The 13,059-nt window shown below is 43.1% G+C and overlaps 1 pseudogene; it reads right to left on the minus strand.

Moving 5' to 3' along the window:
• Window positions 1-5,327: 5,327 nt before the first annotated feature.
• Window positions 5,328-7,991, minus strand: LOC129397333 (rho-related GTP-binding protein RhoQ-like; annotated as a pseudogene).
• Between the last annotated feature and the right edge of the window lie 5,068 nt (window positions 7,992-13,059).

Genomic DNA, 13,059 nt, shown 5'->3' on the forward strand with positions numbered 1-13,059 from the left:
TCAGGTGATCTGCCCTCCTCAGCCTCCCAAAGTCCTGGGATTACAGGCGTGAGCCACCACACCCAGCCGCATTTTTACATTTTTTAATGTTTCTTTAATATCTGGCTTAATAGAACGTGCTCGGGTTCTCATGTCTGTTTCTGCACTCAATCTGTTTGGATACACTGTTCCGGATGAAGTACATGAAGAACTCCTGGTTCCCACAGATAGCTAATTAATTATTAAAAGAGATTCCTGTGGTGCTAGGTTTTACAAATTCCCTTTTCAGTAAGTAGAGGGTATTTATTCTCTGACAAAGTCTCAGGATCCCAAGGTTCTCAGCCCACAATTTGAGAACTGCTGCCCTAGGTATTCTGAATGTTCTGCTGTTGATGAGTGACATGTTTTAAGCAATGCTTACTTTAAAATTCGATTAAAGGCCAGGGGCTGTGGCCCACACCTCTAATCCTAGGTCTTTGGGAGGCCGAGGTGGGCCGATCGATTGAGCTGAGGAGTTCAAGACCAGTCTGGGCAACATAGTGAAACCCCATCTCTACCAAAAATACAAAAAGTTAGCTGGGTGTGGTGGCATGCACATCTAGCATGAAGTACTCAGGAGGCTTAGTGGGAGGATCACTTGAGCCTGGGAGGTGGAGGTTGCAGTGAGCCGAGATTGTGCCACTGTACTTCAGCCTGGGTGACAGAGTGAGAATCTGTCTCAAAAAAATTCTATTAAAATTTACTTAACGAATCCCACAAATGAGAAGGTCTGAAAGCACATGCTCAAGTTCAGGGCTCTTTGCTGTTTAGCCACAGGATATCTGTTTGTTTTCTTCTTAGTTTATTTTGCAACCTAAATATATTTGTAGTTGCAGCCAGTTACAACTCAAGTTAATGAAACCCCTAACTAAGGATTACCATTCCACATCGGATGCAGTGATACGTTGCCTGGGATTTGTTCTCAAGCGGTTTGTGCGTAGGCAGAGATGAAGCAAGCTCAGCTCAAGCTGCTCACTGTCAGCCGACTACGGTGGCTTGCCTGTAATCCCAGCACTTTGGTGAGGCTGAGGTGGGCGGATCACCTGAGGTGGAGTTTGAGATTAGCCTGGCCAACACAGTGAAACCCCATCTCTACTAAAAAAAATACAAAAACTAGCCGGGCGAGGTGGTGTGTGCCTGTAATCCCAGCTAAACTGGAGGCTGAGGCATAAGAATCGCTTGAACCCAGGAGGTGGATGTTGCAGTGAGCTGAGATCACACCACTGCATTCCAGCCTGGGCGACAGAGTAAGACTCTTGTCTAAAAAAAAAAAAAAAAAAAAAAAGGTCCTCTCCTCACTGTCAAAGCTGGGTGCCAGGCACAGGAGATTCATTACTCTCTCCTGTTATTCTGTGTGTGTGTCTGAAATTGTCCATTTAAAAAATGAATCAGTGTTTTACAGAAATCAGAAGTACTTGTTTTCACAAATCAGTACCCTTTCTTGAAATCTCATCTCAAAATATCAACTTAAATTCAAATTTAAACTTGTTTTATTACTAACCAACCACTTCAGCTGAGCCCTGCGGTGTATTTCTGAAACTTTAATTTGTGATAAGATTTGATAAAGGGTGAAAAAATACAAAGGTTCTTTAAGGTCTTGCTCTCTTACAAGTCCTTTGGGGAAGATGTAACTGGTAAGGCTGTGCTTCCTTTGTGTTAATGACAAGTGTGTGTTCGTTTTGTAGCTGGAAGCTCAGCTCAAGGACACTGTTGCTGAGGCCTCAAAGGAGTGCAGACTTCCTGAGCACATAGCAGACTTCAAGCAACAGAAAGTGAGCCTGAAGCCCTCGAGGTGGTGCTGGGTTAGAGTCTTTACTCTTACCCCAGACAGAAAGCTCATCCTTGCTGATCCCGGCACGTGGACATTACCTTGTGTAATGTGCTGGTCCCGGCTGAGCGTTACCCAAGGCAGCTCCAGACAAAACAGGGATGTGGGGAGGTAGGGAGGGACCCTGCCTTCGTGATTGTTTTATTTTCATAGCCAAGTGTATTAGTCCATTCTCACACTGCTATAAACAACTACCTGAGGCCGGGCGCGGTGGCCGACTCCTGTAATCTCAGCAGTTTGGGAGACCGAGGCGGGTGGAGCACCTGAGGTCAGGAGTTTGACACCAGCCTGGCCAACATGGTGAAACCTCGTCTCTATTAAAAATATAAAAATTAACCAGGCGTGGTGGTGGGCGCCTGTAATCCCAGCTACTCGGGAGGCTGAAGCAGAAGAATTGCTTGAACCCGGGAGATGGAGGTTGCAGCGAGCCGAGATTGCGCTACTGCACTCCAGCCTGGGTGACAGAGCAAGACTCCATTTCAAAAAAAAAAAAAAAAGAACTACATGAGACTGGGTAATTTATTAAAAAAAAAAAAAAAAACCAACAGGTTTAATTGGCTCACAGTTCTGCAGGCTGTACCGGCTTCTGTTTCTGGGGAGGCCTCAGGAAACTTAACAATCATAGCGGAAGGGGAAGCAGGCACATCTTACATGGCCAGAGCAGTAGGAAGAGAGAGAGCCGGGAGATGCTACACACCTTTAAACAACCAGATCTCATGAGAACTCCTGACCTCGGGTGATCCACCTGGCTCGGCCTCCCATAGTGCTGGGATTACAGGCGTGAGCCACCATGCCCAACCCTATATTTTAATTTTCAAATGAAGTAATGTATTTGGTATTTTATATAGGATGTTTTTATTCAGTTAAAAGATGCTAAATAGGCCAGCCCGGTGGCTCACCCCTGTAATCCCAGCACTCTGGGAGGCCAAGGCAGGTGGATCACCTGAGGTCAGGAGTTTGAGACCAGCCTGGCCAACATGGTGAAACCTTGTCTCTACTAAAAATACAAAAATTAGCCGGGCTTGGTGGTGGGTGTCTGTAGTCCCAGCTACTTGGGAGGCTGAGGCAGGAGAATCACTTGAACCTGGGAGGCAGAGGTTGCAGTGAGCCAAGATTGAGCCACTGTACTCCAGCCTGGGTGACAGAGCGAGAGTCCATCTTGAACAAAACAAAAACAAAAACAAAAAAGAATTAATCACCTGAAATCATTAGGTCTATCAGTTTTAGATTTAGATTTGAATTGAAATGTCGCTTAAATTAGATACAATTTAAAAATCCATATCATGAACTTAGTTTGGAAAAATCTCATGACAATTAAACTTTCAAAATCTTCAAAAGAACTTCCAGTGTTAATAATGCTAGCATACCACAGGATGCCGCGTGAGCAAGTTATGTAGTGAAATTGTCTCATCTCAGCTTTGTTCCTTGTGGATAAACTCACATGCCAGAGGGTGTGGTCAGGGCTGTGAATTACAGGTGAGGCCAAGTGACCTCCCACTGCTAGTGGTCACTGTGACTTGTCAGACTCCACCTGCCCATGCAGTCACCACTTTAGCCAAGGATGCCAAGGGCAGTGGTGCTTGGGTAGGCGGCCAGCTGGGAGTGGAGTAGGGGTCTGTGTAGAGACAGGAGGGGTGATAGGATCCAGGAGTAAGAACCACGGGAACCTCTAGACCAGACAGAGTGCATTTTTTTTTCTTTTTCTTTTTTTTTGAGACAGAGACTCACTCTGTTGCCCAGGCTGGAGTGCAGAGGTGCTGTCTTGGCTCACTGTACCTCCCAGGTTCAAGTGATTTTCCTTCCTCAGCTTCCCGAGTAGCTAGGACCACAGGCACGTGCCACCATGCTCGGCTAATTTTTTGTATTTTTAATAGAGACGGGGTTTCACCATGTTAGCCAGGATGGTCTCGATCTCCTGACCTCGTGATCCTCCTGCCTCAGCCTCCGAAAGTGCTGGGATTACAGGCGTGAGCCACCGCGCCCGGCCCAGAGTGCGCTTTTTAAGTAAAGAACTTGTAAGTAGAGTCTGAATCCTGTGGAATATGTCTTCACCCCACTATTCATTTCTTTGTTATTACAGACCAGCTGAGCTAGTGAGCAAGAAACACAAGCACTGAAGCTGGAAGCGTCCCCATCCATTTCTGTGGCTGCCAGCACAGAACCGCAGGAAGTAAGACAGCGTTGTCCTACTGATGCTCTCACCTGGGATCTGCCCTCATGTCCAGGTGACACAGCTGCCCTTGGTGACCAGAAGCCACTCACCTGTTCCCTGCATGCCAGCTTGCAGTGAGGACATCTGTCCAGGCACGAGAGCCCACCTTCCATTTTGAGAATTACTGTCAGTAACTCAGTTAGATAAGCTAGGCTTCTGCAATCATACTGAAGTGTAACATCCATACAACAAATTGCACAAATCACAGCATGTAACTTGGTGAATTTTTACACAGTGAATATGCCCCAAAAACCAACACCCAGTTCTAGAAATAGAACATTAGCAGCCCCTCAGAAGCCCCTCAGAAGGCTGCTTTCTCCTTTCCTGACACTAGCATTCCTTGACTTTATTCTGCTTTCTAGCACTGTAGGTTAATTTTACTTGTTTTTAAACTTTATGTAAGTGGGGTTGTAAATTGTATGTTCTGTGCCTGTCTTCTTTTGCTGCAACATTAGGAGTCATCCACATTATTGTATCTGGCAACACTTTGTTCATTCCCGTAACCTATGGTATTTTACTAGATAAATATGCTACACTTTACTTATCCATTGTACTTCTGGTGAATATTTGTGGCATTTCAAAATTTGGGATATTACAAATAATAAAGGAATAAGCATTTTTACATGTCTTTTGGTGGACATATGCAGGCTTTTCACACACTTTTAAAAAACTGTTTAATAAACACCCTGTTTTGCAAGAAGTTCACATGCCAATTCATGTAGAGTTGCTTGAGTCTGTAACAACTGAATAGAGGTTAATTGTATGATGTCTTGTAATATGTTTCCCTGTTGGTCATTTAGTCATGTGGCAGAAACCACTAGTTGTTTGCTAAAATTCATTCTCTGTTTCCTCTATGGTAAGGACCCTCCACATTTTAAGCTAGGCAGATGGCTGCCCAGAATAAAGACTACCAATAAAGGTGCAATCATGTTCCTAAGTTCTTAGTAACAGGATGTAGTAGAAATACGGCATGGCAGATTCCAAGATCTTTCCTAAAGGGACACACTTTGCTTTCCTATCTCCCTTCCTCATTGCTGTGTATAAACACATACTGCCATCTTCCACCTTGGGGTTGCGGCTCATACAGTGGCCACAAGACAGAAGGAACCTGGGCCCTGATAAAATCAAGCGTTATATTTACCTTAGACTGCCTATGCAGGTTTTGACAAGAGCTACAATGGTTTTTCTACCACTCATAACTGAAATAAATTATAACATACAAGTTAGTTTCCAATTTTTGATATTGTACACTATATAGCAGTGAACATTGTGCAATATATCTTTTTTTTGGAAATGTATAATAGTTTACTGTTGTAATTCATTTATAACATGTGTTGGACAACTTAGCTAATATGTTAATTGATTTATACAATTCCTTTCAATTTTATCTAAAAGTAGCAGACCAAAATTAAATAAGAAAGTTACATAAGATTCCATTTGAGCATACATAAGGCCATGATACTTTAATGTGAACCACCATTTCTTGGAAGAAAGAAGACATCCAAATGTCTGATTCAGAGAGAAAGTTCCTGGCCAGTCATCCAGTAGACTCTCTCCACTCTTCAGTGAGAAGGTGATGCTTATATTTTTAAAAATCTCTGCAAAGCTCACATACAACAAGACAGTACATCCTGGATTTGTGACTGATATGAGCATTTAAGCCTGTCATTTTCAAGTATAAAAGTTTAGTGTTCCATTACCCAATCTGTGCAGTAGACACAGCTATAAACTCAAGTCATGTGAATTAACAGAAGCCCACCAAAGACATTTTAAAAATTATGATTTAGGCAACAGCAAGTTTAAATGTAGGAAAGCCTAGAAAAAAATGTGTAGATGAGATTGTTTCTCTAAAATGCATTAGGTTGTTCACAATGAAGCTTTGTCTAACACCATTATCTGATGCATGGCATATGCAATAAGGCAGATCCACAGCAGACCAAACAAGGAAGCTGAATTAGGTAATAGAACTAGTAATTAAGATGGTTCACCTCTAACACAGTTCTGCGGCCTGTTCCCCCCAGAGAAAGATTAGAAAAGGTTCCAGTGTACCAAATAAGCTTCACAGAAGAACATGAAAATTTTTCTCCAACTTTTTTTTTTGAAGCAGAGCCTGTCACTTAGGGACCAACTGCTTGTAGATGAAATAAATCAACATTAATTACTTCTAGCCTAATGTAATATGGCTGGAGAAAATGGGTCTCCCGAAGCCGGTATTTTGTTTAACTTACATTCTAGGTGTGTATGTAACTATAACTTCTGCTGTGGTTCCAACATCTATATCTGAAAGGTGGAAGCAGCTGCTCTGTTACAATTTTCATGTAACATGCTTGGATTCTAGGTCTTTCCTCTTTAACACAACTTAAAGAAAGTTTCTCGTGGTTTAGTCAGCATACACACTTCTCATTTCATTTGATGTACACAGCCAAAGTGGGAATTAAAAAAAAATTACCATCTAGTTCAGAGAGCTAAATTGAGTCCAGCATTATGGCAAAGTCTGACCCAAAATTTTAATTTGTAATTTTAGCATGTGTCTCATGCACTTTGGGGAGCGTCAAACTAAATCTACAATTGCCCGAAGCCTTGTTACAGTTTAATGCACATGAACTAAAATGTGTACATTTTTAGTGTTCATGATAAATGCAGTTATGACCTTATTACACTTCAGCATTCTTTAAGAAAGCACATTAAGCTTTAATATAGAAATATTTAGGTTACACTTGTGCTCAAGTAATAATAAAACATTTGTTCTTTTTTGATCTCATACATTCTCTCCTCAGGTATGGCCCATCTCCTGTACGCTTGGAGCGACCTTTGGCTATGTGGCTGGCCTTGTTATTTCACTACTCTGGATATACTGGAATAGAAAGCAACTTACATACAAGAACAATTAACCGGAACAAAGGGAGATATTTCTTTGTGCAGATTCTGTAAGGGCTGTGCAGAAATGTATATGGTCAAAGCCAAGCAGTTCCATTTACAGCTCTGTTTTTTATGTAGTTACAACATGATGTGATTGTAGCTTTTTAAACTATGAAACTTCTGAGAGATTGTACCTTCTAGTTGAAATAAAGTATTTATAATAGATTGTGGCTTCAGATACTGCTTACTGCTTCTTAAACCTTTAAGGAACATTCTTAATAAACTTTATAGAATTCTGAGGACAGGTTTTGTTTTCTTTCAAGTTTTGAACTGCTTCATTACCTATAAATGGTCTGGGTATAGCTGTAGCATTTCATTTGCTTTCTCAGAGAAATGGCCAGTTTCCTTGGCCACTGAAGATGTTTCTCACGTAATTAAACAACAGTTTATACATCTTGATCCTATTCTTTTTTTTACAGTGTGTTTCTTTGGAGTTAAAATGGCTATGACAGCCTCATCAAAAACAGTCTTCAATCCCTTCTGGGTTAAAGCTGAACATTCCACATAGCAGCATGCTCCTGTCTCTTTTGCTAGTTTCTGTCCTTGTTCCACACATATAGGTTTTTCTTTCATATCCTTCAGTCTTGCTAAACTTTTGGGGTCATCTCGGAGATCAATCTGAGTTCCTATTAATAAAAAGGGTACATTTGGTGCGTATTCCTTAAGTTCCGGTACCCACTCCTCTTTCACATTTTGAAATGAGGCTGGATTTACCACCGAGAAGCATATAAGGAAGACGTCGGTCACTGGGTAAGATGAAGGCCTCAGACAGTCATATTCTTCCTGTCCGGCCGGCCGTGTCATAGAGTCCTAGGAGGTACTGCTTGCCCCCCACGGTGACGCTGACTGCTTAGTGGTCGAAGACGGTGGGCACGTACTCCTCCGGGAAGGCTTCGTTGGCATAGCTCATGAGTGGGCACGTCTTGCCCACCGCCCCGTCGCCGACCACCACGCACTTGAGCATCAGCGCGCCGGGCCCGTGAGCCATGCTGCTGCCCGCCGGCCTCCGGGCATGGTCCCCCCGGAGCCCCCGCCCCGGCCCCGGGCTCAGCCCCGGCCCGCCTGGGGGGTCCGCCGCCGTCGCCGCCGCTCTGCGCCGCAGGGCCGCCCCCCCGACCGGCCCCATGCAGCGGCTCCCCTCGCCGGAGGGGAGGGGGCGGCGGGCCCGGGGCGGTGCCGCCTCCGCGGTCGCCGCCAGGATCCCCGCCCCGGCCCCGGTCGCCGCGCCCGCCCGCTGCCCCCGCCCGCTGCCCCCGCCACTCGGCGCCCGCGCCCTCTCCCCGGCCTGGCCAACCCAGGAGGATCCGCCGGATCATAAGCATCTTTTTTTTTTTTTTTTTTTTGTGGCGTTTCGCTCTTGTTGTCCAGGCTGGAATGCAATGGCACAATCTCGGCTCACCGCAGCCTCCGCCTTCTGGATTCAAGCGATTCTCCTGCCTCAGCCTCCCAAGTAGCTGGGATTGCAGGCATGCGCCACCACGTCCAGTTAATTTGGTATTTTTAGTAGAGATGGGGTTTCTCCATGTTGGTCAGGCTGGTCTCAAACTCCTGACCTCAGGTGATCCGCCCACCTCAGCCTCCCAAAGTGCTGGGATTACAGGCATAAGCCACTGTGCCCAGCCTATCTTTTATCTTTTTATATGTCTATTTTATATAAAAAAAAATTCTACAGGTGGAATTGCTAGGTCAAAAACTAAGAACACTTTTGGCCAGGCACGGTGGCTCACGCCTGTAATCCCAGCACTTTGGGAGGCTGAGGCAGGCAGATCACCTTGAGGTCAGGAGTTCGAGACCAGCCTGGCCAACATGGTGAAACCGTCTCTACTAAAAATACAAAAATTAGCCAGGCGTCAGGGTGTGCGCCTATAATCCCAGCTACTGGGGAGGCTGAGGCAGGAGAATCGCTTGAACCCGGGAGGCGGAGGTTGTAGTGAGCCGAGATCGTGCCATTGCACTCCAGCCTGGACAACAAGAGTGAAACTCCATCTCAAACAAACAAAAAAACTAAGAACACTTTATAGATACAGCCCAATGTTTGTTCCTCCAAAATTACATTAACACTGACATAAGTGACATTTCTGTCTTAAAGACACTGGGTGTCAAATTGTTAAACCTCTTATATGTAAAAGAGAAACCAACAAAACAAAACAAAAGAACCAATGATCAAACCCTAATTATCTGTTTCACATCTTTGTTGTGGGAAGAAAGTTGAGCAGCTTTTCATTTGAAGAGCCTACTTTTCTCTCTTTTTTTGTGACTTGTCTGTTGAAATGCTTTGCCTACTATTCCATTGCAGAAGGTTTTTATAATGATTTTAATCAATATTTATAATATAGCTTTTCCCTTAATTTTGTTTTGATTAGCTTTACATTTTTTGATACATAGTAGAGCAAATCTTTTCACATTCTTATCGAATATAAGGTATTCATATACATTTTTCTTTCAAAAGAAATCTGAAGTCAAGCACTGACGTTCCAAAAAAAAACAATAATTTGATTAAAATTTTATAAAACATATTTAGTTTGGAGGAGGCTGAGATAATCAAGATATAAATAATGCTGGATATTCTCATCTAGTCAGATGATGTCTCTCCATTAATTAACTCTTGTAGTCCAAGTAACATTCTGTAGATTTATCCGCATAGGGAATACTCACTTTTTCTAAGTGTATATCAAGATATTTTAGAGTTTTCAATGTGAATAGAAACTTTTTGCTTGTACAAATTCAATTTTATTCAGTTTGATTCATGAGAATTCTTTTGAGTTTCACTTTATCTTTTATCTGTCCTCTTAACTCATTGTTTTTATTAATTTTTAATTTCATTTTCTGAAAATTATATCAGTGGCTGTGTAATTGATGTTTAATTCTAATATGTATATTTCATTTTTCCTGTCATATTGCACTGGGAATAAAACCTGAACAGTACTGAATACTCTCAGTGAAAGTAGTCATGCTTTTTCTCTTACCAACAGAAATTCCTTTAGTAATTCATCAAGATGTTTGATGTAGAATTCTTTAAAAAACCAAAACCACAATGAGATACCACGTCACGTCAGTTAGAATGGCGATCACATGGAGAGGATGTGGAGAAATAGGAACACTTTTACACTGTTGGTGAGGCTGTAAATTAGTTCAACCATTGTATAACACAGTGTGGTGATTCCTCAAGGATCTAGATCAAGAAATACCATTTGACCCAGCAATCCCATTACTGGGATTATAAGGATTTAAATTTCCAAAGGATTATAAATCATTTTACTATAAAGACACATGCACATGTTTGTTCATTGCAGCACTATTCACAGTAGCAAAGACTTGGAACCAACCCAAATGCTCATCAATGATAGACTGGATAAAGAAAATGTGGCACATATACACCATGGAATACTACACAGCCATTAAAAAGGATGAGTTCATGTCCTTTACAGGGACATGGATGAAGCCGGAAACCATCATTCTCAGCAAACTAACACAGGAACAGAAAACCAAATACTGTATGTTCTCACTCATAAGTGGGAGGTTAACAATGATAACACATGGACACAGGGAGGGGAACATCACACACTGGGGCCTGTCGGGGGTGGGGGGCTAGGGGAGGGATAGCATTAGGAGAAATACCTAATGTAGATGATGGGTTGATGGATGCAGCAAACCACCATGGCACATATATACCTATGTAACAAACCTGCACATTCTGCACATTTATCCCAGAACTTAAAGTATAATTTTTAAAAAATCAAATTAAGATATTATAAAGTTTTTAGATGTTTGTCTTACTTCAATACTTTTTTTTCTTTAGTTTAGCATGTAACCATCCAAAACTAAATAATCCCCCACCTCAGTTAGGCATCTTAGTGTAAGTCCAGTTACTCAGAAGTCTCAGTTTGCTTCCTCTTCCCCTACAACCCACTTTTAGAATGTAAGCAAGTCCTCTCCTGGTTTTCTTTTCTCCATTCCTACATCTTAGTTAAAGCTTTTACATCTTCACCATGCAGACCACAAAGACCACTAAAAATGAGATAGATAATAGACACAGGCTCCCATTTCTGGGTTCTGGGACCAAAGTTGAAATCAAAAGCGCAGCATAATGCTATTAATTGGTAGTGTGTTTGGGCCTTATTGAAAGAGCCTAACTCAAGTCTTGAGACAGAAATTGAAAATAATCATACAGGAAAATACTGTAGAACTCAGTAGTCCAGAAAGCTCTATTACAGGCTGGGCACTGGCTTATGCCTGGCTCATGCCTGTAACCCCAGCACTTTGGGTGGCTGAGGCAGGTGGATCATCTGAGGTCAGGAGTTCGAGACCAGCCTGCCAACATGGTGAAACCCCGTCTCTACTAAAAACCCCAAAATCAAGCCAGGCATGGTAGCGTGCACCTGTAATCCCAGTTACTCTGGAGGCTGAGGCAGGAGAATCACTTGAACCCGGGAGACGGAGGTTGCAGTGAGCCGAGGTAGCATCACTGTACTCAAGCCTAGTCGACAGAGTGAGACTCTGTCAACAAAGAAAGAAAGGAAGAAAGGAAGGAAGGAAAGGAAAGGAAAGCTCTATTACAGAAAGCAATGTGAATTGGAATTGCTTTATGGTCATAAAGGAAATATTTTGGCCACTCTGAGGGATGTTCCAGGCAATAGTTTCAGTCTTACTCTACCTATATAACCCTTTCAGGTCAGCAAAAAGGGTCAAAAAACCAGCCAGTGTTCAGAATGAACATGCATTTGAGATTTGTGAGAAGGAGAACTCACATCTAAAGTCTAGAAGAACAGGTCCTAGGTGTTCTGGCCGTAATTCATTGGTTACTGATACCATATGATTGCAATGACATTCTATGTTGTAAGGGCAATGCTTGCTGCCAAGACACAAAACCTTGTACAAAGCTTTCTGGTTTTGGCCCCTCGTTTAACAAAGATATAATTCTGGTTATTTTCTTTCGTTTTGTTTGTTTTTTTTTCTTTTTATTCCTCCCAGAGCCTTGCCATTTCTTCCCCCACCCCCGTCCCCGTCCCCCGCTTTTTTTTTTTTTAAGATGGAGTGTCGCTCTGTCACCAGGCTGGAGTGCAGTGGTGCGATCTCGGCTCAGGGCAACCTCTGACTCTCTAGTTCAAGCGATTCTCCTGCCTCAGCCTCCTGAGTAGCTGGGATTACAGGCACACGCCACCATGCCCAGCTAATCTTTGTATTTTTAGTAGAGATGGGGTTTCACCATGTTGGCCAGGATGGTCTCAATCTCCTGACCTCGGGATCTGTCTGCCTCGGCCTCGCAAAGTGCTGGGATTACAGGCGTGAGCCACTGTGCTCGGCGGCCATTTCTTCCTTTAATCTCCAGCTGTTTCACCCCAAGATGGTCAAGACAACTTTTTTATTTTTATATTTTATTATTATTATTTTTGAGACGGAGTCTCGCTGTCGCCGAGGCTGGAGTGCAGAGGCGCGATCTCGGCTCACTGCAAGCTCCGCCTCCTGAGTTCATGCCGTTCTCCTGCCTCAACCTCCGGAGTAGCTGGGACTACAGGTGCCCGCCACCGTGCCCAGCTAATTTTTTTGTATTTTTAGTAGAAACGGGGTTTCACCGTGTGAGCCAGGACGGTGTCGATCTTCTGACCTCGTGATCCGCCCGCCTCGGCCTCCCAAAGTGCTGGGATTACAGGCGTGAGCCACGGTGCCCGGCCAAGATTGCAAGAAGACAGGAAGTAACACTTTGTCCTCTAATTTATCTCATAGGTGAAACTTTCTTTCTTTTTTCTAAGAAGTACCACTAGAATATAATCCTAAAATTTAATGGTTGAGAGACTTGACTATAGAATTTGCTTTCTGTTGATGTTATAGGGGCTTCCTTCTAACTCAGTTGAATTTACTCTGAAAATGGCAAATGGTTCCCCCACCTACCCAAGGATGGAAGAATAGGTTATAAGTTGCATTCACTTGCTGAAGATAACTTAAGTATTTAGAATTGCGATGATGTGCTGAACTCAAATAGTTGAAACAAGTAACTTCTGGGGCAGCAGGTACTTATGTCAGCCATTGGCTTATTCCTTGACGCCAATGTTTTGGCTTTGTTTGGTGAATTGGTGGTTGACTT

Source organism: Pan paniscus, chromosome 13 (assembly GCF_029289425.2).
Source record: "Pan paniscus chromosome 13, NHGRI_mPanPan1-v2.0_pri, whole genome shotgun sequence".
Taxonomy (NCBI): domain Eukaryota; kingdom Metazoa; phylum Chordata; class Mammalia; order Primates; family Hominidae; genus Pan; species Pan paniscus.